General features: G+C 35.3%; 1 protein-coding gene across 1 annotated transcript in view; it reads right to left on the bottom strand.

The window, feature by feature from the left end:
- TBC1D5 (TBC1 domain family member 5) overlaps positions 1–20,543 on the bottom strand; it is a 317,301-nt gene that overhangs the window by 275,492 nt on the left and 21,266 nt on the right. The window contains exon 2 of the mRNA XM_031044993.2: positions 12,394–12,455. The gene's annotated coding sequence lies outside the window, so the exon portion shown is untranslated. The remainder of the gene's footprint in view (positions 1–12,393; positions 12,456–20,543) is intronic.

Genomic DNA, 20,543 nt, shown 5'->3' with positions numbered 1-20,543 from the left:
ATATGCAAGTCACTCAGCTAGTCAGCCCAGTCAACCCAGGAACATGTAAAAGTCTGATTTTGGGAAAAAATATTAAAAAAAAAGCTATTATGACAGCTCAGACATGAACAAAGACATTCTGGTCCATCCTCCTATAAAGTCTTCATTTCTTTCTACACATAGAGATCATCCTCCAAGACTAAAATAGATCAAATAAATCAAGATACGATAGGAAGTGACTTTACATAAGGGAGTAAAGGAAGTTTATTATTTAACAGTAGAAGCAAGCCTCATTTGTGTTGCCCACATCTTGGGGGAAGTATAATCCGTTGTGGAATAAAACAGCCATTTTGAGTATATACCAACACCAGCATATCCTACGATCTTTTCAATATTTGGGAAAGTGTTCAAAAAAGTGTCACATAAGCCAGTACATTTTGCTATTTCATACAACAAATAAAAGGCACAAGTATGCAGTGAAAAATCATTCTTGATGTAAAGAAATGACCAGACTTATGGAGTAACATACTCTTGTAATCAGCACAACAAAGGCAACATGAGAGAAAGCAACTCAACTTCTAATCATGTTTTAGCTAACAGGTTGGTAGACACAACCATATGGAACAAGTAACGCCTCTTGTACTGAATGAATGGAATGCACTTCAGCTGTGCCTTTGCTGTTCTTAAATTATTAAGATTATGGGCACACTAATCTACTTGAGAACAATGTAAGAAAGCTAAAACATTGCACCTTCTGAAGCTCAAATACCATCAAACAGGAGGTCTCTAGTATGTTCCAACTGCGCTGCTCACCAAATTTCCCCCCAAAAGGAGATGAATTACTAAACTTTAGTTGTAGTTTGAACAAAAACATATTTAAAAGTATATGGAAGGTAAAAGACTGAAAAAGACTGACTATCAGAAAATAATCAATGTCAAAAATTAAACCTTGCATCACAGGGCTTCTTCCATGTCACCCCTTCCTCCTCCGGTATTCTTTTCATATATTTAATCATCTGTTAGCAGAAATTTTTATAGAATTGGTTGTCAAAAAGAAATAGTGAGGATGATTATGTTTTCACAGAAGCATTGTTAATAATGCATGAGGAAATGAAAAATAATTAGTTGCAATTTTCCAAGCTTTTTAGCAAAATATTCACTAATCTCTTGCTTCATATACAATATATGGGTAAGAATAAGATCTCTACTCCAAATCCTTTCTATATAATCAGGCCAATAACCAATTACTAATATCAGACAAGAGAGTAACCTATTCTATATATTCTATCCCTTCTCCCTTTGAAAAGGAATTATTTCTTCTTACCTTTAACAACTTAACCTATAAGTGGAACAATCCCCATGACTCCCCTCACACTTGCAGGCCCTGGTCCACACAGTGGACTTCAGCCATGCCAGTACCTGCTTGAGGTACAAGCAATCCAGAGATTTTTTGGAGTCCATTGACAACAACTTCAGCACACAAATTATCAAAAGCAGTTGTTGAGGGGAAGGCTTGCTGCTGGATTTCATACTTACAAAGAAGGAAGAAATGATCAGGGGTATAAAAGTCAGAGGCAACCTTAGCTGCAGTGACCATGAGATGGTGGAATTCAGCATCCTGAGAGAAGATTAAAGAAACAAAGACAAAAAGCAGGACCATAACCCTGGACTTCAGTAGAGGAGACTCTGACCTGTTCAGGGATCTGCTCAGAAGAATTCTATGGCAGATGGTTGTGGAAAGAAGGAACCATGAAAGCTGGTTGATTGTCAAGGACAATCTTCAAACTTAAGAATGGTTAATCACAAAAGGCAGGAAAACACATAAATATGGCAGAAAACCTGAATGGATGAACAAGAAGCAGTTGGCAGAACTCAAACACAAAAAAGAAAGCACACAGGAGATGGAAGCAGGGACAGGTAACCTGCGAGGAATATAAAGACATCATCTGAATATACAGGGAAGGGATTAGGAAAGCCAAAACCTAGATGGAGCTGAATTTGGTAAGAGACCTGAAGGGCATTAAGTACACCAGCCGCAAAAGGAAGACTAGGGAATGTACGGGCTTACTCCTGAACAGGAACTCGATCACAAACGACAAACAGAAGTATCCTCAATGCTTTCTTTGCCTCAGTCTTTACTAGTGAAACAAGACTTCAGCAATCCCAGGTCCATGAAAGCAGTGTGCAAGTCCAGGCCACAGTAGACTGATGCTGGTGGAGCAGAATCAAGTTTGGGAATATTTTAAGATACTGGATGTATACAAATCCATAGGCCCTGAATAGATAAACTCACAAATGCTGAGAGATGGCTAATCTCATTGCAAGTCCACTCACAGGAACCTTTGAAGGAGCATGGAGAATATGGAAGGATCCTAGGGACTTGAACAAACCAAATACCACTCCTCTCTTGAAGGAGAGCAAGAAGTAGGATCAATGAAACTACAGACTGCTCAGCCTCACATCAATCACCAAAAAGAATTACCCTGTGAGCCATACTGCAGGCTGGAGGTCAAGCTTCTGGAAAAGAGCTTTGCAGAAAAGGACGCAGGCATACCAGTGGACATCAAGTTGAATATGAGCCAGAAATGCATCCTCACAGCAAAAGAGGCCAAGAATATTACAATAGTATTAGCAGGAAGTGGAGGGAGGTGAATATTTCCCTTTAGAAAGCACTGGTGATATGCTTCTGGGGTACTGTATGTAGTTCTGGGCTTCCCAGTACAAGAGAGACATGAGCTTATTAGAGTGCCTATAGCAGAAGGCTTGAAATAATTAAGGGTTTGAAGCACGTGAAATATGAGCAGATGATGAAAGAGCTGGGATTGTTTAGCCTTGAGAAGGAAAGGCTCATAGGATTGTATCTATTTCTAGATATTTACAATGGGAGGGAGTACAGATGCCACAGAGCCTGACTCAGTGGTATCCAGTGAAGAGACAAAAGTTAATGGACACAAGAAATACCATTTTAAAATAGCAAAAACATTTATCCTTAGGGTAATAAAAGACCAGAACAAACTGTCCATGGCAGCTGTGGAGTCTCCTCCACCTTTGCAGACATTCAAAACTCAGACAGACAATGCCTTGCTGATAGGAACCTGCTCTATCTGATCCTGCTTTGGGCTGAGTGGTTGGACCAGATGGATCTTCAAAGGTGCCCTTGATTTCAACTATTCTGTGATTCTTCAATGTGGTTTACGGGAAACCATAAATGTTTTAGCTCAGTTATTTGTATTCAACAGATATTTATACACAACCAATGTTAATTATCCAGAAATCAGCAATAAGATCTTAAACAGCTTGCTAATGCTAGTCTTCCTAAATCACTGTATCAACATTATTTCTCTGAATATTTTGTCACGTGTATCATTTTCCTGGTTTTGTTAGGGTTTTAAGACTCTGAAAATATGCGAACAAGACACTGTTTTTGACAGCACAGAATCATAGAATAGTTAGGGTTGGAAAGGACCTCAAGATCATCTAGTTCCAACCCCCCTGCCATGGGCAGGGATACCTCACACTAAACCATGTCACCCAAGGCTTCATCCAACCTGGTCTTGAACACTGCCACAGATGGAGCATTCACTACCCCCCTGGGCAACCCATTCCAGTACCTCACCACCCTCACAGTAAAGAATTTCTTCCTTATATCCAGTCTAAACCCCTGCTGTTTAAGTTTCAACCTGTTACCCCTTGTCCTATCACTACAGTCCTTAATGAAGAGTCCCTCACCAGTATCCCTGTAGACCCCCTTCAGATCCTGGAAGGCTGCTATGAGGTCTCCATGCAGCCTTCTCTTCTCCAGGCTGAACAGCCCCAACTTTCTCAGCCTTTCTTCATACAGGAGGTGCTCCAGTCCCCTGATCATCCTCGTGGCCTCCTCTGGACTTGTTCCAACAGTTCCATGTCCTTCTTATGTTGAGGACACCAGAACTGCACACAATACTCCAAGTGAGGTCACACGAGAGCACAGTAGAGGGGCAGGATCACCTCCTTCAACCTGCTGGTCACGCTCCTTTTGATGCAGCCCAGGATACAGTTGGCTTTCTGGGCTGCAAGCGCACACTGAAGCTGGCTCATATTAAAGTTCTTAATCAAACAACACCCCAAACTCCTTCTCCACAGGGCTGCTCTGAATCTCATCTCTGCCCAACCTGTAGCTGTGCCTGGGACTGCTCTAACCCAGGTGTAGGCCCTTGCATGATCTTCATGTAATAACTGCATAACAGTATTTCTTTAAAATCAAAATATATATACACACATCGACATGGATCTTGAATTTAACTAGAGCATCAGTTTTTAATGCAGAGGACTTGTACATTTATTCATATTTGTACCAGGAGAATACTTGAACTGGAAAGAAATCTTCTGCAGGAAAAAGTTTTGGTAAACACAATCTCTCATAAGATATAGTCACTATGAAATATGCAGAAAAGTAGGAACCTCTGCCTGTTTTTAATATTTGAATGATTACAGGGAAAATAAATAAATAAATAAATAAATAAATAAATAAAACCCAGAAACAATCTCAGACTCTTGATTTTACTTAAAATAAAATAAAAAGCCTTGAAAGATTTTCCAGAATTTCCACTGGAAATGATTGTGAAAACTGAGCTGCATCTCCCCTAAAATAGCAAATTCGCACTTCATTGTTTTGCATTTAACTATTTCGCAACGTTGCCTTCCCTAATCTTCCAATTAACAATTTTATGTCATTAATAGCCTTTATTCTCATTTACAGTATTCTGCCTTTTTTAACACTGTTAGTTCACAGAGCAAAATATCTCCCTTTTTTTTTCTGAATTGTTTCTGAACTCTGCCCAGTCTCAAACCACGCCCAACAACTTCACCTTGATTTTCAGGTTAAATGAAAGTATTAAACACAGTTCAAGATCTGAATTCTTTGTCCATAATAACCACAGGCAAGACAGAGCTTTTCTTTGGAAAACAAATCTAATTTACCCTTTTTTCTATAATGCTGACATATGCCTTAAAGCAAGGAAACCAAACAGTTCTGCAGTCAATACTACTCTGTAATTTTAAAAGTCATCTCTTTAAATTTATGTAAAGAGTATGTCAGAAAAGAAAAAGTAAAGAGATCTTTCAAAAACAGCTGTAGCATGCAGAAGAAATTAGCATGAGTGACTGGAGGGAAAATATCAGCACTAGGCTTTGAAGAAATCTAGCTTGGGTCACTGTAAAGAAAACAGAGGCAGATGCTACGCTGCCCAGCCCAGGTCACTGCAGAGTTGGTTATAAGAGTCATGTTTGGGACACAGAGTTGGCGCTTGATTTTACCAAGCAAATTTTTTAATACATTCTTGATGATTTTAGTATAGGACAAAAGCTGAAAACCAGATGGATGTTTTAGCGGGTGGAGCTATGACAAATTAAGGCATTTATTCAGTAACAGTACTTGGGTTTTTTCTCTTTCATCTGTAGTTGTACACCCAACAAAAAAAAGAGGAGTACAAATGTTGACTGGCTACATGGATTTACATCTGAAATAGAAATAAGAGTTTCTGAAGTGCTCTACCAAGTTATCAATATTTTAACAGCTTTAAAAAGCTGTTTTATAGTAGGGCAGATACTTTCAGGACCATAGGCCCTACATTCACTCCACATTAACTGTAGTATATTTTAAGACATTTTGTTTTCACATTCATATGGGCTTAGAAGAGAGAGTGTCCTCTGATCATCATATCCACAATCACTTTTAGCTGAGAGTTAAAGAACTCCTTTTTATAACCCACCAGCCAATGTTCAAGTCCACTTAGAGAGTTGTTGTTCATCCACCCAAGGCTTTTATTAAAACCCCTACCATCGTAATTTCTGCATTATGTTACAGAAAAATGAACTTATATTACAGATCCTGGTAAGCAGAACAGTTTTTAAAGTGAATTTTTCCATGATTGCCCAGCTCCCCATTTCATGACTCATGCATTCCTTCCAATCATATTATTCATCACTCCTTTTCATGAAGGCAAGAAATTATAAATGATTACCATTTTGAGTTGTCTGAGCACAGAAAAAAAATATCTTTAGAATCAATGGACAACTCTATTCCATAGATCAGCTACTTATTCAAAATATGTTTTACTGAAAATGCAGAATATGCCTTCAAGATGTGACTGTAGTTTTACTAATTGTTTTAAGAATGTAATGCCTGCACATGCATACAATAAAGTCTCTCTAAGAAAGAGTCTTAAAGAGTAATACTGTAGATATTAGGTGACTAAAGAGAACAAACGGCATTTTTTTCGGATTGCTACCAAAATATACTTCTCACTCCCAAATTGTTTTTGCATTCACTTCTGGGTAATGCAGGTACTTATTCAGAACAAGTAGGCACAGTAAGGCAAATAGAACTCATTATCATGTGAATGAAAATGTTAAGAAAATTATCTTTTTAACCAATTAAAGAACAGATAGCTTAGACCTACCATGGAAAGGAGTTGCGTAGTAGAGAAATAAATCAGTTTTGTGGAGAAAGTGAAAAAAGTAAATTTATCTAGTCAAATACTTGCAAAAAAATCATTTGTTGGCTGCAAATCAGGAGAAGTTTCAAAGACAAGCTTATAGATCAAGTTTCTCTATTACCTGTACACACCAACTGTATCTATACCAATAGATACTATAATTCCAGAGGAATAACTTCTTGTTTACCTGAATCTACAAATCATACAAATTTCATGTTAAAGCTCATTGTACAAAAGTTTTAAGTTTTGTAGTATTAATCTAAAGCCTCCCAACTTTTGTATCAAACATTAGAACTGACATCCCAGATGCCTATGTTCTTCGGAAACTCCAGTCAACTGAAACATAGCAGTTATTCTCACAAGAGGAATAATATAAACAACAACCAAAAAAGGGAGAATAGCAAAGCTCTTTGCATTTGGTATATTTGCTGGTTTTGCAGCCACTATAAGGGATGTTTTTAATGTTTGTTGATCCTCACAACAGAGGAACATTAAATCCAGCTATAACCATATGTCAAATGCAAGAGCCTGGGATAAAGAAAATAGTCTAAAATTAGTGTTTACTAAATATAATGCTGTAAGAGAATACATTCATCAACTTCAGTGCCACTATCAGCTTGTCGTAAGTTAAACTCAAATGTTTACAAGATCAGAATTTCAGCTGAAAGGAAAAACATGTTTCAGTACAGACAAGTCACCACACTAGGCATAGCCTTCTCCACTGAACTTTTTACATTTTCACTTTATTGCTGACAAGATGTTAGAGGCTCTTCCTGGTAGGCATTTTAACATATATGGTAAGATATTATTCCAACATGTGGGAGAATAAAGTATGCTAGTGGTATTCCACAAGTGTGCAAACTTTATGCCAGAAAGAGGAAGTTAAACTAGTAAAACTGATTTTTAGCTTCTCTCAGCACTGGAGACAGAAAGAAGTAGGCATGAACAAGACCAAGCTGTTCTGATTACCACTTTGCTAGTATGTTGCATCTAAGGCAGATGTTTGTTTCTAGTATAAACAAATTTACAAAGTGCTCCTGACCTAGACTTGACCTAACCTATTAAAACATATTTCAATGAGAAGGAGAATCATCACAAACTTTCTGAATTTGAGGTAGATAAACTCAATAAGCTACATTTCTGATGTCGCTGGTCATCTTCTTTTAGATGCTACTCATTCCCTGCAGTTAACACTCATTCAAAACCAAACCAAAACAAAATATTGTTTAGTTTATATAATATTCACTTCCATTACTGAAACACAACTAGCTACTGTAATTACCATGAGGATTTCTTTTCACTGCCTGCAAAATAGGAGGCGTTTCCTCTCCAGGAAAGATTATAATGATATGTGGACAGTTTGTCAGGTGATCTTATGAAAATCATACAAAAGAAATGAGATACTGTAAAACAAAAAAAATTATTAGATTGCAGTTTACACGATGAATATCTGAGAACACGTGTTCTGTATAAAACTATAAACCAGTGAAAACAGTACAAATAGAACAGAAGAGCTACATGTGTGTAGCTAGTAATAAAGCTGCTTACTGTTAAAAAGGCTTTCATGGAACAGACTGTTGGAGTTCAATATTCAAGTTAAAATTCACAACCTACTATGTGAATGCTTAACCACACAGCTGTGTATCTTCTAATGCTCTTTCAGATTAAAAACAAAAAAGTAACTTCTTTCACTATAAGGAAGAGGCTATCTTAGTAACAGGATGATACAATTCTGCTACTGCTTTCAGATGTCCAACACAAAAGACCCTGTGCTTCTCAATGATGCACCACTGCTAAAAACAATATGCCCGTAAGTTCTTATCATCATACTATTAATTCTTATGATTACATTATTTCCTCTCAAACTCACACCTCTCTACAGCTCCTATCTCCCTATGGGATCCTATTACTGCTTACTCCTTTTTGACCACGCTGGAGTGCAATCCTGGACCTAGCGTGTAATATCTTGCTGGCTATACCTTTTTCCTCCTGCAGACCTCCTCTTTCTAGGCAGTCCTGCAAATTTTTTTTTGTGAGATAAACAGAATTTCTGCTGGTTTATGATTTTTTGTTCTTTGGGTTTTGGTTTTTTTTTGGCAGAGGTCTTAATACAAACTGTATTTTAACGCAAACTTGTCCTTTTAAGTTACGTTTGTAATATTTCTTTTTAAAATATCATACTTTCTTCACTGTCAGCTCTGATCAGTCCTACATCCTTTACCACACACTTTCAAAATACATTTCAAAGCAGGTTCCCTACAATTCCTTTTACAATGCCAGTGTATGTGTTTGATTACAAATACCAGAGTATTTCTCTAGTATTTCCTTCAAAAGATTTTTTTAAATACTTTTAAAGTTTGATTTGAGAGAGTGCTGATCCCTATTCTGTGAAGCAAGCTAGCGTCATTAGGATGACAAAATCAAGTCTTATTGTGGCAAGAAGAAACATCATTTAGTGTCAACAACACACTGCTATTGATTTGAACTCCTCTTTGCCTCATGGGTGAAATAACAAGTTCCTACACACAGACTCTCTAAGCATACCAATGGAGGAGAGAGGCAAGAAAAATACTAAAAATGGCTGTATTAAAGATACAACAGGAAATCTATGACTCATGAGATGTAAATTCTTTTATCTGTATGGAATAAATTGAAGAAGAGCTTAATATGGCTTCTGCATTTTCTATGGAGTTAGATTAGAACAGAAATACACCTACCAATAATACACCAAATTTAGGCTTTCCAACAAGCATCTCCTAACTGTTCAGCAGTCTTTGTGAAACAAGCCAGCTTCATTTTCATTACCTAATAGGTGAATATTCACATTTTTAAAATGACACCTTATTATAGCATCCTGGTTGGTTGTTTCTGTCAGTGTACAGTGGAGAACTGATTGAACTTACAACGTACATTATCCTTTCCCATCACAGGTAGGATCCCTTTAAAACAGAGCTAAGAACATTCTGGCAACAGAGATAGGTTCATTCTTTTACCATCTTTGAAAAACAGACTGCAATTTTTAGAAAAAAATAAACCCCCTATCTTTCTTCTTAAAAGATACAAAGAGGAATAAAACCATAGTTAGTCATGCAACATCAATATAAATACCACTTTGCACATGAATCGTTCTTTTTCTAGAACTTAAAGCTGTGCCTTTAAGCAAATTTGCTAACCAAAAAAAAAGTAGTGAGATGAAATACTATTTATGTTGTCTAATTGAACCAAAAATTTAAGCTAATTTCAAACACTTTTGTAGCACTGAAGTTAGCATACTAGAATTCCACAGTCCATCTCTAAGAACATGAACAAAGTAATACACAAGGCATAAAAAATTATTTCAAGATAACTTACTTTTTAAAATACTTAAGTGTAGGGAACAAAGCTATTTTCATACCACATCCAGAAAATGGATGAGGTGTGAAAGAAATCTCTTGTTTAATGTGACCTTTGGCTGTACTTTCACTTGTCATCATTATGAAGTAGCTACTTTCAGTGCCAACACATAAGCTGCGTTATATTACCCTATAACAGTAGTAGCACGTCTTTCAGGAAGTGTTTCATACTCCAAGAAACTGGTGGCAGAATGCATTGACAGCACTTACCTTTGTAACTGCTTATAATAGGTCTTATTCAACAGTAAGACCTCATTTAAACAAGGTACCGAGAGTGACTGTACTAAATTTCATAGAGCATGTCACATAAACTAGTATATGTTGAGGAACTCCCTCGGAGTTCTCAGCTTCAGTGAAAACATTCAAATAAGGAGAAATGTAAATTTGAGATTGGAACTCTGCCCCAAATAATAATATTCAGAGCTTTGTTACTGTGCACAGACCAAAAATACTGCAACATACTTGACTTTCCCTAAAGTACTGAATTAAGAAAATACTTCTTAAAAGCAAATGAATTTGAAATTCAAGTAAGATTAATAGAACAAATACAACAAATTTATGTTTTATACAGTGGTAGCAAGCTACAGAATAAAAATCAGTAGCTATCATTATCTGAAGCTGTTCATCCAACACCGCAGAGAGAAAAACCATTGATACATACTGTACACACATTTTTATCCATGTATATAAATCAAAGGAAACAGCTTCCTTTAAGGCAAGCATATGAAGATACTAAAGCAAGATACAAATTAAATATTCATACATTCAATATTTCAAAATAAGGAATTTGGATATACACATGCATAATTTAAGTTCTATAGTGAAACCTGTCTACAGAGGCCATTTCTACTGTATTTCAACAACACTGAAACTTGAAATGTACAATGCAGCCTTTCCATGCTGTGTTAAAACTTTAAAGTATATAGTAATTCATTTCAAGCACTAAACATAGAATAAAGGCCTCATTATGCACACAGCACTTTTGCAGATGAACTGCTGCTTTGCCCTATTCATTAAAGCCCTGGAACAGGGCTGTCAGTCACAGCACTCTCCTGCAAGGTGGCTTTACAACTGTCCAACAGGTTACTTATTAGGAACTGAGGTCAAATAGGCAACCTGAGCTAACAGGCTCATCAGTCCTGAAAAAAGCCACAAGTGAGAATTGACTCCATGTCAGATTCTGATATCAGGCACCTGTTCTAAACTCCACAGAGCTGGTGTTCATACACAAAGCCTAGAGCTGGCCCCTTACACTGTTTTTATACATTCACTCAAGCCTCTCTGGAGTAAAAGATTAGAGTTTAGACCTTTTTATTGCCAAAAGAAAGCAACACAAAACTAGACTTCACAACAGTATGTTGTGCACTAGGAAATATGAACAGAGAAACTGAGAGCAGTTTACATACAACAGAGATGTTAAATTTTCGGAGCTTATAAATTCCTATGCCTGCAAAAAACACTGGGGGACATGAGGAAACCCTTCTACCCAATTTCCCCCCCTTGAAATACATCATCTTCTGCATGGGTCTAAAGAGACTACTACTCCTCCTCATATATATAAAACCTTGCTGATAAAGCAAATCTCCATATGAGTTATTAATGTGAATAATATTATTTTATTATAAATTAAACATATTGATTCAAATATCAAAAGTCTCATTTTAAAAACATCCATTTTACTGGGACAAAAATATCTCAAGTTAACTTTAAGAAGAATTACAGAGTACTTATTAAGGGGATAACAGAACTACTCTGTTTCAACATGTTTTAAAGTAAATGTTTTTGCTTCTTGAAGGTCACTCATTTGATCTTGACACATCTATGAAATAATAGAAGCAAAAGCTAAGTAAGTTGAAAAGTGATACTAAGCAATAGAAAGCTAAATAGAATTAGTATCTACATGGTAAATTACTTCATTGAAAACCATCTATGGATTCTGCAAAGAATATACTTTTGCCTTAGAGCTAGTACTTTAATTTTCAAGAACCAAGAAAAAAAAAATCAAAACTAGTCAGTAACAATGCAGCGTCGAAAAGCAATAAACTCAAAATTAAGTTATAAATAATTTAAAGCATGTCATGAAGATGTATTAATAATTCATCAGATAAATAATTTACTAAATAATCAAATAAATAAATAATGAAATACATAAATAAATCAGCAAATAAATAATTCTGCAAAATAACCTAAACAATAAGTCACTAAAACAAATGACAAACCTACAAAACTACAATGATTTTCTAAATTCTGATAGTTTTAAATAAACAAATGTATATAAACTAGATCAATCTTTGGTGGATAGAGAAATATTTTTCACTGCTATTGGTGAATTCCTGATTACACTGCACAAGGATACAATTTTAGGTTTTACAAGAGTGCAGCTTTTCCCTTGTAAATTATTAACATGATTGCTACAATATATCCTGCTCTGTATTTTACACATAATCCTTTATGTATCTCATTTTTCCCCCCAAAAAAAAATGAAAATCTCTTTACAACATTCTTAAGTCATGTATTTCTTTTTTTTTCCTGGGTGCAGTACTTACAATACTGCAATAGCCTTCTTGGTGGTTCTCTTACTGTCTTCTGCAAACCTTCAGAAGTTTTGCTGCAGGGGGAAAACAAGTAGAATAATCTTAATTATTACAGATGGTATCTCATTCATTAACGTATGACAACATTTTATTTGAAAGCACAAGAAAACCTGTTTTATAATTCTACAAAGCAGCTTAATGTGAAACACCATTACAGTTTGCAGACTACCAAAAGTTTTCAGAAGTCTTTGGTGGAACGAGTTCAAGCAGACTGAGGCCTGTTTCTTGTATTTAAGCTGACACACAATCTGTGCAAACTGGCACTAATTCAGATATAAAGACAAACCACGAGAAGGACAAAATACTTGGCTGACATCTAATGTTATCCTTGATTTTGGAAGTTCATAGTCCTTGAAAGAATACAGCGAGATCATTTAATAACCACTACCTAAGTACATTCACAATTTCATTACAACATTGTACTCTAAAGCCAATACTGGTACCACAAAGGTCAAAATCCACTCATCTCCTGAATTAATTTTCATTCTCCATTTATTTTAATGAATAATATTGACAGTCACCATAATTTTCCTCAAAGTGGTATTCTGTAAATACAGCAGTTAAAGAAATGTGCCAGAAGTGTAATCATGTTATCAATCCATTCCGTCAAAAAGGTTTATTTGCTTTCTTTTGTAACACACATTACAGGAGAGAGACACATTTTTATAAACCATGCTATTGACATGGATTTTTGATCTCTGTATAGGACTGTAAAACTGAATGCATACATCAAACATGAGGTTATATATTGTACATATGCACTTTTTTTGCTACTTTGTTCAAAGGTAATCAGTATGCAGTTCTGTTTCTGCTGGTAAGATCTCAAATGGTTCAAGGTGTTGCTGTATTTCAGCACCTAAAAGCCTAAAGGATAATTCACTCTGAAAACTACCTGGACACATTATATTTAACAAGTCTCAAATTCTCTTCAGGGATTATAATAAGAAAACACTTTGCTTAATCATAAATTTTATATTTATCTTGGCTAAACACACTCCTTTGGATAGACTGCCATGTTTTGTCAGGAAAAATCAACACAGTGGAAATGAAGTACTTGTTCTGTTGTGTGGTCATTCAAAAAAGTATGTAGAAGTAATGTAAATGTGCACCAGCACTGCTGATAATTTCATGCTCTCATACACTCATTTCAATTTGCTTTAAAAAAGACTATTCCTCCGGACTAAATAGAGTCATCATGAAAAGGCATACTTCCCCTTTGAGCTAATAACACTGCAAGGCCCTCAACACAGGAGTACAAAAAAATGGCTATATTTTAAGGAACGTGAAGCACTTTCTTGTTATAATATTTTTCTGAAGTGGGACAAATGAGACTTTTTTTGCTAAGGTATCCTCTTTTAGTGCCCACATTTCAGCTTGAGAATGCCAGTTCTTTCCCACACCACATCTGCAAATCCCATCCACCCTAAACTAATCATACATATCCCAAATCCTTCTTTTTGAAAGTAATGAATCCTTGTAAAAGCAGTATATACCTTCACACATTAAAAGATTTTGAGGATTACTGGGACATAAACTGGCTCAGGAATGATCCTAAGGTTCTGGAATTAGACCTTCTTTAGGAAGTACCACTTAGTCATAGATCATTTTCATTCATCTGCAGCTTGGACGCCTCTGATAGCAAAGCAATTTTTCACCAATGAGTTACAGTAGAACTAAAACTGTAATTACAGTAACCAATGTCTTACCACCATATTTCTTCCTTTTACAATTTATGTAGTTTTTAATAAGTTTCATGTTTAATGTGGGCTTCTAATCTGTGGTTACAGAACTGACCTCCTTGCACAACTATTTCCAAGTTAGAGGGTCATAACTCCCTGCTCAAAGAGACATGTAATATCATTTAAAGAAAGGACACAAACCAGTCAATGACCTGAGATACAGACACTTTTATATCTCTTGCAAGCAGATAAAAACTCCATCCTATACAACAGGAAAAGGACGGAAACTGAGTATGTTTCCATTCCTCTGTTCTGCCAGCTGCTCCTTTTCTCCCCAACACTCAGACATACTAAAGGTGCCTTTACTCAACAGATCATGTAAAAGATTGGTCATAAAAAGACTGAAGCAAAAGGCAGTGCCATTCAAGTGTAGTTCATGGAGAAAGAACAGCAGAAATCAGCTGTGTGCACTGTACTCTGCCCAGGCTGAGAAACTGAGTGCCTTGCTGTACTCAATTTATTCTGTGTGATAATACAAGGAACTAGATTGCACTGCATACCCAAGAACAAATTTCAAATATTTACAATGGCAAAAGTATAAATAAGGCTCACGGCAAAAAGCACTAAGCAACACTTCTGCATTTTGATACTGCCATCACCAGAAAGTTTCTTAGTTTGCAAGTACAAATCACGTCAAAAGAAACTGCATACTGCTGCTTTTTTCCCTTTAGGAACTTATGAACATAGAAACCAGAGGAAATTTCAGAAAATTATTACAACATATAATTTTAAAATTTAGGACTGGAATTCTATTTTTTTTCTGAATGTTCAGGAGCAATACAGGGGGAAAGAGAAAGGCTGGACAGACATACTTAACCAAATTAAACATAAGCCACTGATCACTATATTCTGATTCACATTTCAAGGATTCTTTGAAATAAGTTTCATAGAATATTTTGCACTATCAATGAAAATGGATTCTTACATTCAGGAAGTTAATATGTAAATCATTTCCAGGCCAAAAGCCTCATTCCTCTGTCACACTTCCCTCTATTACAACTGATCAATTAAATTAAAAGTTATATTTTTGGCAGACTTCATATGGAAAGATACTGTTGTGACAGAGTACAGTACTACAATAAAATCCTTAATGTATCTTCAATTTTTACCATAAAAAGCAAATAAGTGCTTGTTACATATATTGCATACATCTAACTGAAAGCCGCCAAAGTAACGTAGCATTACAAGCAGGTATAGGACTATTTTGAGTATGCTCCTGATAAGAACCTTGAGTATTTTTTGAATAACTTTTTAACAAGCTTCTTTCAATTGTCTCTTAGTAAAAAATCAATTTTGGAATATTAAAATACATAGTAAAATGTATACATAGCAAAATCCCAAACTCCTGAATCAACTGCTATCAATACAACACATAGCTCATTTGACTGTTATGACCCACGTTTCCTAGTTGATTTTTAGATAAAAACAAGCAGATTACTAGCAAAGGTTTATCTCAAATTCCCACATGTACAGCATGCCACATTAAATATATGCAAATCAACCTCGTTCTCCTCTAGTTTTTTTGAGTTGACAACTCATATGACCTGAAGCCATGGTTAACGATTACAATTATTTGACTTTCATATTTATACAATCAGTCATCAGATACGCATGTTAATTGATTTTAACAGATAGTTTTGTATTCTAATGATCAACAGTAAGCGCACACTTTACCAACCTCTTGATTTATAAGAAAACATAACTTATATAATTTTTCACAATTAACCCTTCATTGTGTATTGATCTGCAGTATTCACTGGGACTTCACTACAGGTTAGCCCAGAAGTACTCCAAACTATGGGGTATTTATTTCAGTAACAAAACTTGATTTTTCAGTTAAAACCACTCTTCTATTCTGTTCAAAAAAAACCACAATTACTATCCTAATTTAAACAATTCATTGCCTATTAATTAGAAATTATGAAACATAATTAATGCTTAAAAAAATGGACTGGGCAAAACATTAATCTACAGTTAGTTCATATTCACATTTTGCTATTTAAAGTTCTTTTCTCCTTTTCAAAAGAACCTTAGTCATGCACTTCTTGATTCTAATAAGCCCTCAGTTGTCATACACATGACAAAGTACAAGCCTACGTTTAAGATCCTTATTTCTCAAGCAATATGCTTAAGGCCACAGTATTCCTCTGCTGCCATCACAAAACATATTACTGAATCGGCTCTTTTTTTTATACGGCTGCAATTTTATTTTTCGCAATTACATTTTTATTTAAATATCCTATTTATTGAAGCATTAAAAACAAAACTACAAATTGCACAGATTTGCACGTGAAGGACTGACTACTTCATAAATTTATACAGCATGCAATCATCACCTTACACAATTAATGGTGGTTGGTCTTTCAGGGTATTCATACAAAAGAGAGTGGATACTGAATCTTACTCTCAAATAGACCAAATCATGACTTGCTCCACAGAAGGGCTCTCCCAGTTTAGGCCTTAACTGTTATTGGATTAGATGCTTATGCTCAAATTTTGGTAATGCAAAAGCTGCCAAATCCCTTTCTCAGGATACAGTTTAATAACAATACTGATATTTTAATTTCTGCAAAATGAAGTCTTTCTACTTTCTATAAATTACTGAGGTACTGAGTCTGTTCATCTTTTATCGGGGTGAGTGTTGTATGCTCCAAGTTCTGCTACCCTCTTTTTGGCTGTGTGCTCCAACTAATTTCAAGTGAAATTTACCCATTATATGAGATTTTTAAATACATTCTCCAGAACAAAAAGCAGCACAGAGACATAACAGCACTCATCTCAGATACTTAATGCTGAATCAAGTTCCTATGATGTATCACAGACAGAAGAAACTTAAAGCCCTGTTACCACACTCATGAACAAGCACCTTAATCTCTAAAACACCGTTCAATGGACTTTTCTGATTTTTAAAAAGTCTTAATTTCACACTGAACATAACAAGAAAGGTAATGGATATATGATAGGATTCTTAATAGTTATTTGCCTTAAACTAAGGTCTGGCACTACGGTAAATACTGATAATCCAAATAAATTCTCTTCAATCTTTCCCTTATTGGGAAACATCTTCCCAGTCTTCAACAGATAATTTATTTCATTCAGAACATAATGAAGTCTGTGGGCCTGCAGAAAGGGGAAATCCATCCCACCCTAATCACTAACCCAGTGTTAACACCACAGGTATCAATGCAGAAAGACCTTGGTTTCTTTTATATAATGCAGTGATATGAGTTAACCACCTTGAAGACTGATTGTAAGGTTTCTACTTTGGCAGCCAAGGCAGACATTAAGATAAATGGAAGGGTGAAAAAGCTCTTAAAAGTTATATGTGAAACTCCAATACAAATGGCCAGAAGAGTGGGAAATTAAAAGACAAATATATGAAGATACCAATGCATATACTTAATGTGCAACGATCTAATAAACTTAGAAAATAAGATTTCTAGTTTTCAAAAATGACTGGTATCTTCCACTTCTCTTTAAGCTTAACCGTGTTTAAAATTACAGAATTGATAATGTCAGCTTTGTAGAAAAACAAGTAAAATTTAACAACTGCATAAGTACGGGTGTAAGCAGTCCTACTCTGACTCATAAATACCTCACATTCATTTAAGTTAGTATTAATATAAGTATTTCCACAAGATGCCTGAATTTAGATTATGATGAAAACAAAAAAAAAATCAAATGAAAAAAAAATCCTGTTACAAGCACTATTTTAAAAAGTATGTAAATTTTTCATCATAAAGATCAATTCTTAGAAGTAGTATGTGACTAACAATACTCAATGTGTTTATTAAAAACCAAGAGGAAACAAAAAATAGAAAGCAACTGGTGACACCTTCTGATGACAACTTCAATGTAAAGAGTTGCAACTACAATAAATTCTACAATTAACAGTTAAATCAAGGCTATGAGTATAAAGAAGGCCCATAAAATGCATTTTTGGAAACGAGAAAGTAGAAAATGCCCACCTGTAAGACAAACACAAGCACAGTGACAGCATGCCACCACCCAGAGACTCTTAAGGGGATCATGACAGGGGGTGCCAAGGAACAAAAATCCAGCTCAATACAAGAGGTTTAGTATCCAACTGTCACTGCTTTATCTTAGTCAAAAAATGAAGCTGAGATCCATCAAATATAGAAAACCATTTACCATACTGGCCTTGTTGCACAGTAAGATGTTCTTTTGCACAGTTTTACACATAAGAAATAAACATGAAAATGGATCCTAAGTTTAATACAACTAGGTAGGCAAGTTTAACCATCTGTATCCAAAGGTGATCCGATTTGATTAGAAATAATCAAGGATAATCATACATCAACAAGCACTGTCCTTAATGTAGAAAGTATAGCCTTTATTATGTTTAGTTAACTCCATACCAAAACCTTCTAACTATTTTGCAACTCATTGTATAGCCTCAACAGAGAAGAAAATATAGGATCAGCTGGGTAAGTTTCATACAGCCGTATAAACCCCATCAGAGGTGCAAGGCACAGAAGGAAAATACCAAAAAAGGAGAACACGAGGAGGACAGAAGACATACTGCTCATTTTGATGAAAAAATTATCTAAGCCCACACTTAGGTCATCTAAATGTGATAAAAAACATAATCACAGAACCTCAAAGTGTCAGTTTGTGAAACGGAAAACCTCACACCACCTCCAGGATGTTTTATTTCTACCAACATCAGTAACATTTGCATTCCCTAAATCCCACTCCATTTTACAATAGTGACTAAATGTCACTGGACTTCTTAACACTAAGAAACAGATTAATAAGAATGGCAATCATTTGCTTGCATAAAATTTGCCCACTCCTTTGATGTTCCCTGTCTATAACAAAGTGGCATATGAATACCACAGTCAGCCAATGCCTATTCTGACATGAAGACTCCTTCTGAGATAGCCAGTGTGACCAGAACCATTGCTTGTGGCATCCAAATAAACAAAACATGGAAGCTTCATGTCTAAGAAACCAAAAAGGCTTCACAGTTTCTCTTAGAACAAGTGCATATTTTACACAGAATCATAAAGTTAGTGAATTTAAAACACAGCAGAGAAGTGCTGCAAATTTCAACCCCGTTAATGGATACATGAATTTAGGAAAGAAGATGTAAGCATCATCAACATAAGATAAAATTGCTGGGTTTTATTTTAAACATGCTTAAACTCAACATTTTAACTTAAATTACCTTAAATATTTAAGAATGATGTACATTTTACATCTCTTGCCACCTGAATCTGGAGATCCAAATGTCTAGAATAGCACATTTGGAATGCTGAGTTATATTAACATCATACTAACTATAGCAATCCAATTTCAACAAATTTCTCTGGGTTTTTGCATATCGCTGAATAAATGACTCCGGAATTAAGTTTACTTTTCTTGGAGGCATTATATGAGATTATTTCTCAGTCTCCTCCTCTTTGATTTAGTATACCTCTTAAGATAATTTATTAATGTTTTGGATATCTCATTCATCATCTATTATTACTGGTGTCATAAATTAGAGGAATGGAACAGAGCACTGGACTATACACTTTTTCCATATTCATCAATAAAATAGCCACCTCTGTTAGCAAGCACTGTACAAAGCTGGTTCATCCACTAAAGTGAGACCAGGAGTACTTTTTAAAATAAATTCCCCAAACAGATCATAAGATTTGTAGTGTAATATGCTATTAGTTAAGTAAAAATCAGTAAAAAAGGTTAGAAACACCTGGTTTGCAAAAGACAAAAACATGTCAGACATTGCTAAGTCCTGTAAATTACTCAGATGAATTAGAAAGCTGATGAATACCAGTCTTTTATGAGAGCGAGAGAGACAGAGAAACAATTAATTGTGAAAAATGCTGTAATTTTGCCAGCATAGTAGAAAAAAGTAAAAAGTGGAGGAAAGATTCAGCTAACAGAAACTTTCATGGCAGCATCTAAGTCTTTGATATTTCTCAGAAGACAAGTTACCTACAGCAGTGATAACCAGGAAAAACAAAGTCCCTTGCCAGCACTTTTTCTTTTTTGAATAAGACAACCTAAACACAAAGTACATTGGAAAATACAATTGCAAAGACACCAGAATATTTTCAAGATAATGATCATTAATGGGAATCCTATCAGTAACAAGTTACACAGCAATATACTGTGCTATATAAATTACCTGAAGGAAGACAGAATTAATATTGTTATGAGAACATTAACTCTGACAATACAAGATCATTATGCCTGCATTAAATTAGATCTTTGAATTAAGTCTGAATATCCAGAATTTCACTTTTTGATAATTTAGGCAAGATTCAGTTGATATATTTTGTAAACATTCACTGTTTTCATTCCTTTATCTAAAAGTAAATATCTCATTAAGGC

This window comes from Melopsittacus undulatus, chromosome 1 (assembly GCF_012275295.1).
Source record: "Melopsittacus undulatus isolate bMelUnd1 chromosome 1, bMelUnd1.mat.Z, whole genome shotgun sequence".
Classification (NCBI taxonomy): domain Eukaryota; kingdom Metazoa; phylum Chordata; class Aves; order Psittaciformes; family Psittaculidae; genus Melopsittacus; species Melopsittacus undulatus.
The sequence above is the reverse complement of the archived record's forward strand: the minus strand, read 5'-3'. Positions and strand labels throughout refer to the sequence as shown.